The sequence below is a fragment of the Dipodomys merriami genome, unplaced genomic scaffold (assembly GCF_024711535.1).
Source record: "Dipodomys merriami isolate MVZ:Mamm:240054 unplaced genomic scaffold, mDipMer1.0.p SCAF_17, whole genome shotgun sequence".
NCBI classification, from domain to species: Eukaryota; Metazoa; Chordata; class Mammalia; order Rodentia; family Heteromyidae; genus Dipodomys; species Dipodomys merriami.
Genome location: NW_027203048.1, coordinates 25,139,289 through 25,153,624, shown reverse-complemented (window position 1 = coordinate 25,153,624; position 14,336 = coordinate 25,139,289).

Here is a 14,336-nt window from a genome sequence, read left to right as displayed (position 1 = left end):
ATAATGCTGCGATAAACATAGTTGTTCTGGTAGCCTTAGTTGTGAAGTCTTTTGAGGTACCTCCATACTGCTTTCCAAAGTGGCTGAACAAATTTACACTCCCACCAACAATGCATTAGGGTTCCCTTCTGGCCACATCCCCTCCAGCATCTGTTGTTATTAGAGTTCTTGATTATATCCATTCTAACTGGGGTGAGGTGGAATCTCAATGTTGTTTTGATTTGCATTTCTTTTATGGCTAGAAAGGTTGAGAATTTCCTCATGTGTCTATTGGCCATTCTTATTTCCTCTTCAGAGAAGTTTCTCTTTAAGTCTTTAGCCCACTTATTTATTGGGTAGTTGTTTCTTTGAGGATTTGTTGTTGGGGGCTTTAATTTTTTGAGTTCCAAGTATATTTTAGATATGAGACTCTTGTCTGTTGTATGGTTAGTGAAGATCTTCTCCCAGTCCATGGACTTTCTATTGATCTTGCTAGCTATGTCCTTTGCCATGCAGAAGCTCTGCAGCTTCATGTAATCCCATTTGTTCAACCTTTCTTTAATATGTTGTGTTTCTTGGTCTCTATTAAGAAAATTTTGGCCTGTGCCAAGGACCTAGAGTTTCTCCTATTCCTACCTGTAATGTTTTCAGGGTGTCTGCTTTGACTTCCAAGTCTTTGATCCATTTAGAATTGATTCTGGTGCAAGGTGATATATAAGGATCTAGCTTTAGTTTTCTACAGATGACTAACCAATTTTGCCAGCACCCTTTACTGAAGAGGCTGTCTTTCTTCCATTCTGTTTTATTTAGCTCCCTTATCGAAGATTAAGTGGCTGTAGGTCTGTGGGTTCATTTCAGGGTTTTTAATTCTATTCCATTGATCCTGTGGTCTGTTCTTGTGCCAGTACCAAACTGTTTTGATTACTATGGCTTTGTAGTAGAGTATGAAATTTGGTATTGTTCTTTCTGTTAAGGATCGTTTTTGCTATTCAGGGTCTTTTATTGTTCCATATTAATTTTTGGATTGCTTCTATTTCATTGAAGAATGAGGTTGGAATATTGATAGGTATTGCACTGAATTTGTAGATAGCCTTTGGAAGTATTGCCATTTTCACGATGCTGATCCTTCCAATCCAGGAGCATGGGAAGTTTTTCCACTTTCTTAGTTCTGCTTTGATTTCCTTGTTCAGGTTTTTAAATTTTTCATCAGAGGTCCTTCACTTTGGTTAATTTCCAGGTATTTTATTTAATTGTGGGGCTATTACGAATGGAGTTGCTTTCCTGATTTCAGCTGTGCTCTTCTCATTGTTGGCAACGAGAAAAGCCATTGATTTTTGAAGGTTAATTTTATGCCCTGCTACTTTGCCAAAGTTTCCCCAGGTAGTTTCTTAAGGACTTAAAATATGCATGATTAATATATCCCAATCCACCTTCAATGTTTTCCTAGTTCACATGTAATATAAAAGAATCTTCCAGCAAAATACTTTCATTTCTTCCTAGACTTGGTGCTATTATTAGTGTGTTGTTAACACCACAATAAATTAATTTCTTTAAATTACTGTTTTTTAAAAAGGATTTTAGTGGGGTGTATGTTTTATTTTTGTCTCTGGATGTCCTCGTTGTCAGTTTTTTTCAGCTATTAGATCTTCCCCATGTAAGAGATTTGGATCCATAGATTTTAGTTTTCACCAAATTTTGAGGAAACTTGTTGATAATTTCTTTAAATAGTTTTTCTTTTCTCTCTTGTCTCTATGGAATTCCAATTTCATGGGCACTAGACTACATGATATTGTCTCAGTGATCACTAAGGCATGGTTTCTCCTTAATTTTCTTCTTTCCTTCAGTTTTGATCATTTCTAGTGGTATGTCTTCAAATTTACTCTTATTTTCTCTTTAGTGTCAAGTCTGCTGTTTTTCCTGTCCAGTGAAATTTTCACCTTACTTATCACTCATCTCTTGAAGTCTTGTTAGGTTTTTTTATATTTTTGATTTCCTTCTTAAGTTCATGTTTTCTTCCACTGCTTAAGCTTCTTTATAGTAGTTATTTTAAAGTTCTTACTAATTGCATCATATCTATTGGTTATTGATTTATTATTACCTATTGATGATTTTCTTTTCTAAAAGTCTTTTTTATTGTTATTATAAAAGTGACGTACAGAGGGTTATAGTTTCATAAGCTAGGTAATGAGTACATTTCTTTTTGGACAATGTCACACCTTCCTTCACTTTTTCTTCCTTTTTTTTTCTAGATCACATTTTCTGTTGTTTTGCATGTCTAGTAATATTTGGCTGATGCTGAACATTGTAGATTTTCTTTTTTTTTCTATCCTGAATTTTGTTATGTTCCTTTGAAGAATGTTGGTGTTAGTTCTAGCAAGCAGTTAACTCACTGATGACCTTTCCCTTGTTGAACATTATTTTTACGTTTTGATACCCATTCTGCTAAGGCTGAACTCAACTATTTTCTTTTTTCTTTTTTTTTCCTTTGCTAGTCCTGGGGCTTGAACTCTGGGCCTGCACTGTCCCTGAGCTTCTTTTGCTCAAAACAAGCACCCTATCACTTGAGCTACAGTATCACTTCCAGCTTTTTTGAATAGACTTATTGGAGATAAGAGACTCATGGACTTTCCTGCCTCAGGCTGGTTTCAAACCACAGTCCTCAGATTTCAGCCTCCTGAATAGCTAGGATTACAGTGTGAGCCACTGGTGTCCAACGTTGAACTCAAATATTATCTAGTCCAGTTTGACTGCAAGGAATTGCTCAGCTTACATCTCCCTGGTAGTTTTTTTTACTTAATCTAGTAGCGTTTCACACAATTTTGACCAGCTTAGACACAGATTTGGCTGCACAAATAAATTCACAATGATCCATAAGTAGATTCTGGAAGCTTTCTCAGTGTTACTCCCTCTTCTCCAGTACTTTGTGACACAAACTCTAGGTTTCAGCCTCCCTAAACTCTGACCTTTATCTCCTGAACTCAGTGAGACCACTTGTGTCCTACAACATGGTCTCAGAAATAAATGTCCCCAGGCAGGAATTTGGAGCCCACTTCATAATTTAGGTCTTAAATGTTCCACGTAGGCCATGTGGAGTCCTCAGCTAAGGGTGTTTAGTGGAATGTGATGGAAACTCTGGGGCCTAGAAGGAAGAAAGATATATTTTGTCCCAATTCTCTCTCTCTTTCTCTCCCTCCCTCTCCCCTCCTCCTCCTCCTCCCCCTCTCCCTCTCCTTCCCTCCCTCCCCCCCTTTCTCCTTTCTGGTGGTCATGGAGTAAGTAAGCAGCTTCCTGAACCATATACTCAACATCACCCTGGATTTTTTAGGCCCCAAAACAATACAGGTGGGCCAATCTTGGCCTCAAATATTGAGCCAAAACAAACTTTTTCTAAGTTGTTCTCAAGCATTTTGTTACACTAACAAAAAGCTAACACACTTCCTTTCTTTCCCTTCTCTCATGTACCATAATCCTGTGTTGACTGTTGTCTTACATCTAAATGCAGTTGTGCTGTATTGTTTATTCATGATTGCAGTTGGTTATTGGAAGGCAAATTTGGTCCCCAGATCTCCAACACAATCTTCATCACTTTTAGAAAATAAAGTACTACAAATGCATAGAAAAATATGGAGAAAATTCAGCCAGTAAACACACTAAAATGTGCCATATGTGCTTCAGATTGTTCTTTTAAAGAAATGAAGTATTCCAGATACAGTGTAAGTGCTTTAAGTCTTATTTGATCTTTAGCACAACCCTGCCAGATGGTGATTCTTACTTGAATTTTATTCAAAGAGGTAGAAACTTTCTAAAGATGGACAGGTCATTGGCAGAGCTGGGCACTGATCTGGTTAGGCCATCGCCACACTACAGAGACAGACTCTAGTTTGAGCTATATGCAGTGTGGGCAGGAACAACAGGGAGGCTGGGCTGGGTGGGAGTCAGATAAGTGTCCATAGACTGCAGTGAGAGAAATGACTTTGGATCTGTTGAGTGTACTCATAGCAGACAGAGCCTTGACAACATACAGGAAGTTGGTTTTATTCTATGAGTCAATGATGAGTGAACCTCTTTACTATGCATATGACTGGGCCTGTGACATGAACTCCAAAGCAGTCTTGGCTTAGCCAGAGCCAGATGGCTGCGGAAGGACATTGAATAGCCAACAAGTATGAATGAATTCATCACAACACTGAAGGTTTTTAACCTAGGTGTGGACATGAGTTAGGTTAAATAAGGTTTACTGAAACACATCCTTGTTAAACTGAAATGACCAATTTGGTTTTTAATTTAATTTTTTAAATTACCCTTAAGTAAATTATCTTGAAATCATTAGTCATACAAAGGGTCAGTATAAGTACAATCACCCCTTCCATCATTCTCTTCCATCCCTCTCAACTCTACCTAGCTCTTCAAGTTACCTGTTCCATTTTCACATATGTACACTGGATAGTATGATTGTTTTTGCCCACCTTTAACCATTTGTCTACGGCATCTTCCCCTTTATCTCCTCTCCCCTGACAATCCAGCTTTCTAGTATTCATTGTATTAAACTGTAAGTTAATTCAAAGGAGTTGTATACCAGATTTTAGTCAATTTTTTTGTGCATATATGGATATGACCCGTATATGTCTTCATTTATGTTTATAATTTATATGCACATTGTAATTTATATAATACATTTAAATATATTTATATAAGTTTAATTTATACGTAAATTATAAACTTGTACATATAAGATAAAAATGCACTCTTCTTCTCTCTGATCCTGACTAATTTGAAGTGACCAACAGTAGTAGGTGCTTGTGACAGCATTGTTAGACAGATTCGTTCTAGTATCTGTGATTTGGTGACTTTTTTTTCTTTTCAGATGGCTGTCTCACTGCTTGTGGGGCCACCGGCAAATGGCAAAGCTCAGATTCATGTCAAATTTCATAGATCATATTATCACCAAATTTCAATAGGTGGAGAAAAGGTAACAGTTGTTATTCTAACATGCAGACAGGCACAGGTACAGCACAGTTTTTATTAACCATGGATCCTGATTAAGCAACCAATAGTACTAGTTTGGATGTGATTTGTCCCCACCAAATTTCACACTGAAATTTGATTTGCCAATGTAAAGATGTTGGGTCATGGGGAACTTAAGATGATATAGGTCATGCAAATTCTTCTCCTATGGGTGAATCAATGTCTTTCTTAGAAGGCTGACTTAGTTCTTATGAGACTGGATCAATTCTCACAAGCATGAATTAGTTCTCTTGAGAATGAGTTGTTACAAAGCAAGCCTGGCCTCTCCCCTCTTGTACAAGTACTGTCTCTTCACCATGCCTCCACTTCCCATTCTCAAACATTTTTTTTTAAATTTTTTTATTGTAAAGATACTATACAGAGGGTTACAGTTACATGAGTGAGGTAATGAGTACACTTCCTCTTGAACATTGTTACCCCCTCCATTGTTTTCCCCCTACCATCCCCTCCCTCCCTCCCTTCCCCGAGGTTCTTTTTTTTTTTTTGATTGTGATTAAGTGATTACTTAATTTCCGGAAATTCACAGTATTGTGGAATAATGATGCTCATTTAAAGTCACAAGTTCATTCTAACTTTCCTGGAGCAAATTGTCTATCACAGTCTGTAACATATAACGGTGCTCACATGTTATATACCATATATGTGATCAGCAGCATGGGGATATTTGGTAGTGGTTCAACCAGATGAGTGGGAGTTCTTTGTTTCTTAAGTCCTGTTAGTTTTGTCATATCACCTAACATTTTGGATTTAGCATCCACTTATCAGGGAGACCATGTACTGTTTGTCTCTTCATTCTTGGCTTACCTCGCTCAACATGATTCCTTCTAGCTCCATCCATTTCCCTGCAAATGCCATTATTTTGTCATTTCTAATGGCTGCATAATATTCCATTGTGTATAGATACCACAATTTTTGGATCCATTCATCTGCGGTGGGGCATCTAGGTTGTTTCCATATCCTAGCTATTGCAAACAGTGCTGCAACAAACATGGAGGTGCACGTGTCCTTGTATATTGGTTCCTGTTGTTCAGGGTAGATGCCTAGAAGTGGTATGACTGGGTCGTAAGGGAGGTCAATCTTTAGCTTTCTAAGGACCCTCCAGACTGCTTTCCAAAGTGGTTGTATAAGTGTACATTCCCACCAGCAGTGTAATAGCGTTCCTCATTCTCCACATCCCCTCCAGCATTTGTCGTTGGCTGATTTGTGGATGTGGGACATTCTGACTAGGGTAAGGTGGTATCTCAGGGTTGTCTTTATTTGCATTTCCTTCACCACCAGGGATGATGAACATTTCCTCATGTGTTTCTTTGCCATTTTTATTTCTTCATTTGCGAAGTCCCTCTTTAGTTCCCTTGCCCATTTAGTAATTGGTTTGTTAGGTTTGGGAGGGATTAGTTTCTTGAGTTCCCTGTATATACAGGATGTTAACCCCTTGTCTGATATATTGCTGGTAAATATTTTTCCCAATTAGTTGGTTGTCTTTCTAGCTTGGTTGCGATAGCTTTATCTGTGCAGAAGCTTTTTATTTTAAGGTAGTCCCATTTGTCGAGTCTCTCTCCAACTTGTTGTGACCCTGGGACTCTGTTCAGGAAGTTCCTTCCTGTGCCTATTAGTTCAAGTATCTCTCCTACTCTGTCCTGCAGTAGTTTCAGAGATTCAGGTTTAATGTTAAGGTCTTTAATCCATTTTGAGTTGATGTTGGTGCATGGTGATAGGCTGGGGTCCACTTTTAGTTTTCTGCATGTGGCTGCCCAGTTTTCCCAGCACCAGCGGTTGAAGAGGCTGTGTTTCTTCCATTGTATGTCTTTGGCTCCTTTGTCGAATATCAGCTGGCTGTAGGCCTGTGGATTTATTTCTGGATCTTCTATTCTATTCCATTGGTCTTCGGGTCTGTTTTTGTGCCAGTACCATAAACAAGGAAATGCATTGTTTTGACTTCTCTATTTTTTGGTACCATCTCCTTTCACTATATAGTTTCTAGGGTGAGAGTGTTCATATTTTCACATGTCATAGTGGGGTTCCAGGGTGATTGATTTGAGGTAGACCTGAATCTCTCTCCAGAACCTTAAGTGTGGACCTAAAGTAGTATTGGTATCTCTCTGAGAAAGCAGTTGAAAGTTTATAACCTTGTGGCTTCCCCAAGAAAGTAGAAGCTGCTGGCTGACAAAGTACAGACCAGGTGCTTCAAGAGGTACAAACATAAAAGAGGAGAGAGTCCTACACTACAGGTGGGACCTATATAGTTTATCTGCTCTAGAAGACCAGTCAAATGTCTCTCCTTGGGTACTATGAGACCTCCTAGGTTATTTTTTCTCAAAATACTCATTTTATCTAAGTTTGCTCAACAGGAGAACAATCTCATTAGCTACAGGTTATGCATCACCATATTCAAACAATCACAGATGGTTGATGGGTAGTAGGTGCATACTATCATGTAGTAGGTGCATACTATCACGAGATGGAGTCTCTTGGACATTTTTTTTTGCCTGGGCTGGCCTGGAACTGTAATCCTCCCACTCTCAGCCTCCCATTTAGATCAGGATGACAGGCATGAGCCACCATTTATCTGACTTAGACATGACTCTTTGATGCTTCAGTTTTAGTTTGGGAATTCATTGTTGTGATTGTTAAAATAGCTTCCTGGGGGCATTTCAGCATAAATAAAAAATTTCCAATAAAAATATAGCAAGATATGTAAGTAAAATTTCTAGTAATACATAGTAGCACATTAAAATGTGAATAAAACCCAAATGACACTAGTTTTAATATTATATTTTATTATTTTAACATCTATTTCATATATAAACATTAATGAGATACTTTACCTTTTCTTGGTCTTAAGTCTTCAGGATGCAGTGTTTACTTTATAGCTGAAACGTATCTCAAACTGTCCTTGTCACATTTCCAGTACTTCAGAGCTACCATGGTTGGAGGCAGCCATAGTGGATGATTCACATGTCCAGCATTGTCTTTGACTCCTAGTAGACTGGCTCTTGACAAGCCAATGGGACTCTTCCCTGAGCTGACTTTGGAAAGGCATAATTTGTGCATAGATCTATTGGAAGGTATGGTGACTCAGAAAAGCCCTAGCCTAGGTGGGTCTTCTGGGAGCTGGGACTGAGATGGGAAAAATGTCTCAACTCAAGGCCACATGCTCATCTTTCCAGGAACCCAAGGTCCATTGTCCTTGCTGTCTGAGTGTCTGCTCCTGGCTCCTATATGTGACTGCCATGGTATCACCTGCTTCTCTCCCCTTCTTGTATCACAGCCCTTCTACTATAAATCCCATCACAAATGTTAACAGCCTGTGGGGTTCTCCAAACTTCTGTCTTTATCCTTATTATTATTATTATTAGGAGGAGGAACCCGAGGAAGAGGAGGAGGAAAAGTTTTGTTGGTTGTGGGGCTTAAGTTTTTCTGCTCAAGGCTAGCACTCTACCACTTCAAGCCACAGCTTCACTTCCAGTTTTCTGATAGTTAATTGGAGGTAAGAGTCCCATAGATTTTCCTGCCAGGCTGGCTTTGAACTGTGATCCTCAGATTCAGCCTCCTGAGTAGCTAGGATTACAGGTGTGAGCCACCAGTGCCCAGCTATCCCAAACTTCTATTCTGAAGGAAGACTTTTAGAGGCTGAAATCATCTTCTCCACTAGGCCACAGCTCAATGGTATTAGGAGAAACTACCCCCATACAAGAGGCTCACCCTGATCTAGTTAGTCGTAACTCACAGATCAGAAAAGAAACAGGCAGATTCCCCTGTGGATGGACTAGGGAGTATGAAACAAGATTAGCTTCTCTTCTAACATTTTTTTTGAAGGGGACAGAGGACACAAAAACCATACCTTCAAGGATTTAACAATGGCCACCCCCCAAAAACTCTATTCAAAGTAGAAAGAAATTATGTCATAGATAAAAGCCAGATTAACTCAGTGGCAACCAAAATGTTAAAGAATTCACAGAGAGACAGTCACCAGCTAGACTGTGACTTGAGAGCTATGAGTCCTGGGTCCTCTTTGCCCTCTTGGAGGTCTAGAAATAGCCTATTTTTTCAGAATTAATTTTCTTGCTAACGATTTTCCTCTTGTATTCAATCCTTACTTTCCTGGAAGGAAGAAGGGAAGGTTAGAGAAAAGTTCTGGTTATAAAAGGTGAAAATTCTCTAGAGATGTTTGACATGACAGAGGGAGCAGTTCTAGCAGAAGGGGCACCAAATGCACACCCTTTTCCCCAATCAGAAGACCTGAGCCTCTGGAATTCTGGGTTTCCCAAGGCATCAGGCAGGATCAGGCCTGGAAGGAATCGAAGCCTGAAGCCTGCTGTGGATGGGTAGGAGCTCTACTTCTTGCTCATGGCCAGCCTTGACAGGAATGTGTAGAGTTCTTCGCTGGCTTGTGAGCACCTCTAGCACACAACAAGTGAAAGGCTCTGAGCTGTGGACATTAGAATTCTCCCTATGCTGAACCTGACATGGATATGGAGTAGCCATGTCACTCAAGCTCAGGGAACACAGGATCCTGATCACATAGTGGAGGAGAGACCACACTTCATTATTATTGCTTTCATCTTATTGTAACACAGAAATAGCATCTGCTCATATTTGGAAATCTCAGCAGGCTATCACAATACAAAGCTACAAAGAATTGACCACTTGTGCAGCCTTTTAGAGGTGCAGATGGACTTCTGATCTGCATCACCTGATCCTGAGCTCAGCCCAAATCACTAAGTCACCCTGCCTCACATAGGTCTACATCCTACAGCCATGATGGCTTAGCCTCCAACCAAGTTCCCAATGTTTTGCCCAAATAGAACATTACCTACTGCTAAATCTCCTTCTCCAACACCACCTGAGGGGAGCAGGACTTGGAAAAATTCTTGGAAACAGGGCTTTCTGTTAAGCAGGCTGGCCAGTTGCAGTGGGGGCCGAGTGAACAATTGGCAGACCTGGCTTTCTGCTGTGAGGGGGTCAACCCAGACCATTCTTGGCACAATACTGGCTTGTCCAGCACAGGTCTGGCCCTTTCAGAGTCCTGCTGACAGCCCCAATGCTGTCATACCATTGGAGTACAGTCACACAGACAGCTACTGCTCATAGGGTGATGTCATTTACTACTGGGTCACCTTGAGCACGTTGATGACATCTCAGAAGTAATTCTAACAGTAGGCCTTGTTTTGCCTATGCTATTTCATCAGTGTGAAGATGAAAGAGCCATGTAAGTGACCAGGCACTGAAAAGTATAATGACAGCCCTGGTTGAAAAGCCAACTAATCTGAAGAATGTATTTATCATCCACATCAGTCCAGTCTCTTCAAAGGAGTGAGGATGGTGGAAATTCTAGGGGGAAAATGTAAAACCAGAAATACTGAACCAACAGCACATTGCATTTGTAACTCTACCTCCTTTGACTGTGTTTATGGGTGGGATCTGGCCTTCTGCGACCCCCTGGCCCATTTCCCTTTGCTGACAGAGGCAGGTTCCTAATCTTGTGTCCCACCCCTTTCACAGCTGTCCACTGTCCTCACCCTTCCTCTACTTCCACACACCTTTCATGCTACCTTCTGCTAATCCCTCTTCCTAAATGTTCTATTGGCATGGGGCTGTGGTGTAACCTGACACTCATGTGTATTAAACAGGGTAACTGAGAGAAACAGCACAATAAGAACAAAAATAAAATTAAACAGAACAAAAAGAAATGTATTGTGAAGGGTTAACTTACATGAGATCATGAATAGGCCCAGGAAAACCAGTAGTGGGTTCCAGTACGAACCCAATGTCTCAAGAAAAAGTGGGGAATGGGGTAGTTGAGCAATGGTGTAAGTCCAGTATGAATCTGAAGAACCCTGAGAACCAGAGAGTCAATGGTATCAGTCCCCTCTAAGTTTGAGGGCCCAAGAAATGGGAGTGCTGATGTCTGAACACAGAAGACAAATGTCCAGGCTCAAACAAAGCAACTTTTCCCTTCCTCTGCATTTCATTCAGGCTCTCAACAGACTGGATGCTGTCTGCCCACATTGGGGTAACAAATCCTTTCACTCAGCCTACTGATTTAAATGGCACTCTCTCCTACAAACATTCCCTACTGAATTACAAATTCTCCTAGAAATCACTTTTTTTTTTTTTTGGCTCTCTGAGCATTTCGTAGCTCTATCAAGTTGACATACAAGATCAACTTTTACAACATGTAAAAACTTGGTAATTGTGGTATAATAGTCTCTATTTCTTTAGTCACTATTTTTTTTCTTTCCTAGTCCTGGGGCTTGATCATGGGGCCTGGATACTCTCTGAGCTTTTTGCTCCAGGCTAGTGCTCTACCATTTGAGCCACAGCTCTACTTCCAGCTTCCTGGTGGTTAATTGGAAATAAAAGTCTCACAGCCTTTCTTCCCTTGTCTGGTTTTGAACCATGATCCTCAGATCTCAAGGATTACAGGTATGAGCCACTGGTGCCTGGCTGAGTCATTGTGTCATCTATCTATCTATCATCTATCTATCTATCTATCTATCTATCTATCTATCTATCTATCTATCTATCTATCTATCTATCTATCTATCTATCTATCTATCCATCCATCCATCTATATCTATCTATCTGTCATCTAGCTACCTACTTATCATCTATCTTATAAATCTCACAGGTGATTTTATTTTTTAGACAAACTATAGGAAACCAAGAGACAAACACCTTTGAAATAGCTACCAGGCTGTTTACTATTTCTGATACTTTTTATTCCTTTCTAATAATTTGAATTCAGTTCTGACATCTTCCTTTCATTTAAAAATTACTTCCAGGCTGGGCAGTAATGGTCTTGGTTCTTAGCGAGTAATCTCTCTTTTTTCTTCGTGGTGGTATAAAGGTTTGGGCTCAGTGCCTTACGCTTGTTAAGCTTGATGAGCCATGCTCCAGCTTTTTGCTGTCATTATTTTTGTGATACTCTCATGTTTTCTGTGTGGGTTAGCCTGGGACTGAACTGATCCTCTTTATGGCCTTCCATGTAGCTGGGATCATAGATCTATATCATTATTCTGGTTTATTTGTCGAGGAAATGTGTGTCTCACTAACCTTTTGGCTTGAAGCCATCATCTGACTGGTCTTCATCTTCCGAGTGACTGGGATGACAGGTAAAAGCCACTGTGCCTGGCTTCAGACTCCTCAAAAAAGGAAAACCAAAACTCAAAAGCTGAAACAATAAAGTACTTGCAAACTTTTGTAATAAAGATGTGAAGAAAACAAACGAAGGGCAGAGCTGAGACTAATACAAATAATACACACAAATAATGTGTATCTCCTTTAGTGGGCATGTACAGTTCTCTGAAGGGGTAAAACTGAAAAAGAATCTATTGGGCTATGAGGAAAAGAGGGAAGATGACAATTCAGGAGGGGCAGGCAGCATTGGGCCCAGACCTTGAGATGAAAAAGATAATGGGGTGCTGGAGCATGTGAAAGATAGCCAGGCTCAAAGGACATCAGTGAACAAGGGATGGGGGTAGCAGTCAGATATAGCTGGAGAAACCTAGAGGCATGCCTTACATAGCAACATGTGGAATAAAAACCAAGGGAGAGCCGGGCGCCGGTGGCTCACGCCTGTAATCCTAGCTACTCAGGAGGCTGAGATCTGAGGATCGCGGTTCAAAGCCAGCCCGGGCAGGAGAGACCGTGAGACTCCTATCTCCAATAAACCACTAGAAAACCGGAAGTGGCGCTGTAGCTCAAGTGGTAGAGCGCTCACCTTGAGCTGAAGAGCTGAGGGACAGTGCCCAGGCCCAGAGTTCAAGCCCCACAACCGCCAAAAAAAAACAAACAAACCAAGGGAGACTATAGTAGCCTGTTCTTTTGATATTTTTATCAATGATTTAGAGCCTATTTTCATCAGTTATTTGAAATCTATTATCCTGAAGTATAAGATAACAAAGAAATATTAATTTGGTTGACAAAACGAGGACCCCAAAGGTGTAGTGGACTAAAGTGGCTCTGCTCGGTTTTAAGCTCCTAGTTTTGAAATCTCTGGCATTCCCTCTATGACCTTGAACAAGTCAACCTCTCTAAGCCAGGTATCAAAGACAAGGAAAGGATTAGATGCAGCCAGGCAGTTTTTAGGAATTACATAATAATCTGCCTGCTACTTCAGGTTATATATGGTTTGTTTGCTGGGCCAGGAAACTATTCTGACAGCTCTCCTCCTGGGTTTATTTTTGAACATTGCCAAGCCTCTGACAGAATTGTTTATAGATAAAATACAGGCCCTTACATTTCTTTTGTGAATAACAACAATAAATAGTACTCTCAGGTTATCTGACTAATCAAAGGATTGACAGATATTGCATAGTAAAACTTAGAAAATAATTTTAGCTGTCTAGTTCAATTATTATCACTAGGGCAGTGGTTACTAACACAGTACAATTTACAAATTTACATTATTCACATTGTTGGAAAGATGATAGCAAAATTTTCTCTGTTCTCTTCATATTATTAAAATTCATTTATACCTAAGGACATATATTTATAAAATTAGGTGATAAAGCTTTAAAGTATTCTAGTTCAAGTTCTGAAAAAACTGACTTAAAGGAGTTAAGAATGTAGAATAAATTTAAAATAATATATCCTTTAAAACAGATGAATAAAAGGGTAAAATGCATCATTCTATGAATTTTAGATGGGAAAAGAAGAAATAACAATATGATAGACTTACACTGTTAGTAAAACAAAATCTAAAATCTTGAGTTTCTAGTTAGGAGATATCCAGTAACAACCTAGAGAAAGGAGAGTTAGTAATATATTTAGTTAGTCTATATTTCTAAATATAAAAGTTCAAAGCAGTTTTCACATGAAAATCGAGGAATAAGAAACTACTTCCATTATATTAGCATTTGGGAAGGATTAAACACTTCTTTCTCAGTAATTTTGTTACTTTTCTCAGTAATTTTGTCAAGTAACATTATGTGTGTACATGCCAGTCCTGGAGTTTGAACTCAGGGTCTGGGTACTGTCCCTGAGCTTTTTCATTCAAAGTTAGTGCTCTATCAGTTGAACCATAGCTCCATTTCTAGCTTTTTGATGATTAACTAGAGATAAGTCTCATAGACAATCTTGCCCAGGCTGGCGTTGAACCATGATCCTCAGATCTCAGCTTCCTGAGTAGTTTAGGATTACAGGTATGAGCCATCAGATCTGGCAAGCAACGATATTTTTAAAAATGCTATTTTCAACTTGACCTAATTTTCCTAGGAATAAGGCTATCTTAAACTTTGGTGTTAAAAAGTGTCTTTTAAAGATATTATTTATAATTTAAAAATAGGATATATTATTTGTTATATTCTTTATACTAAGTGGGAGACACA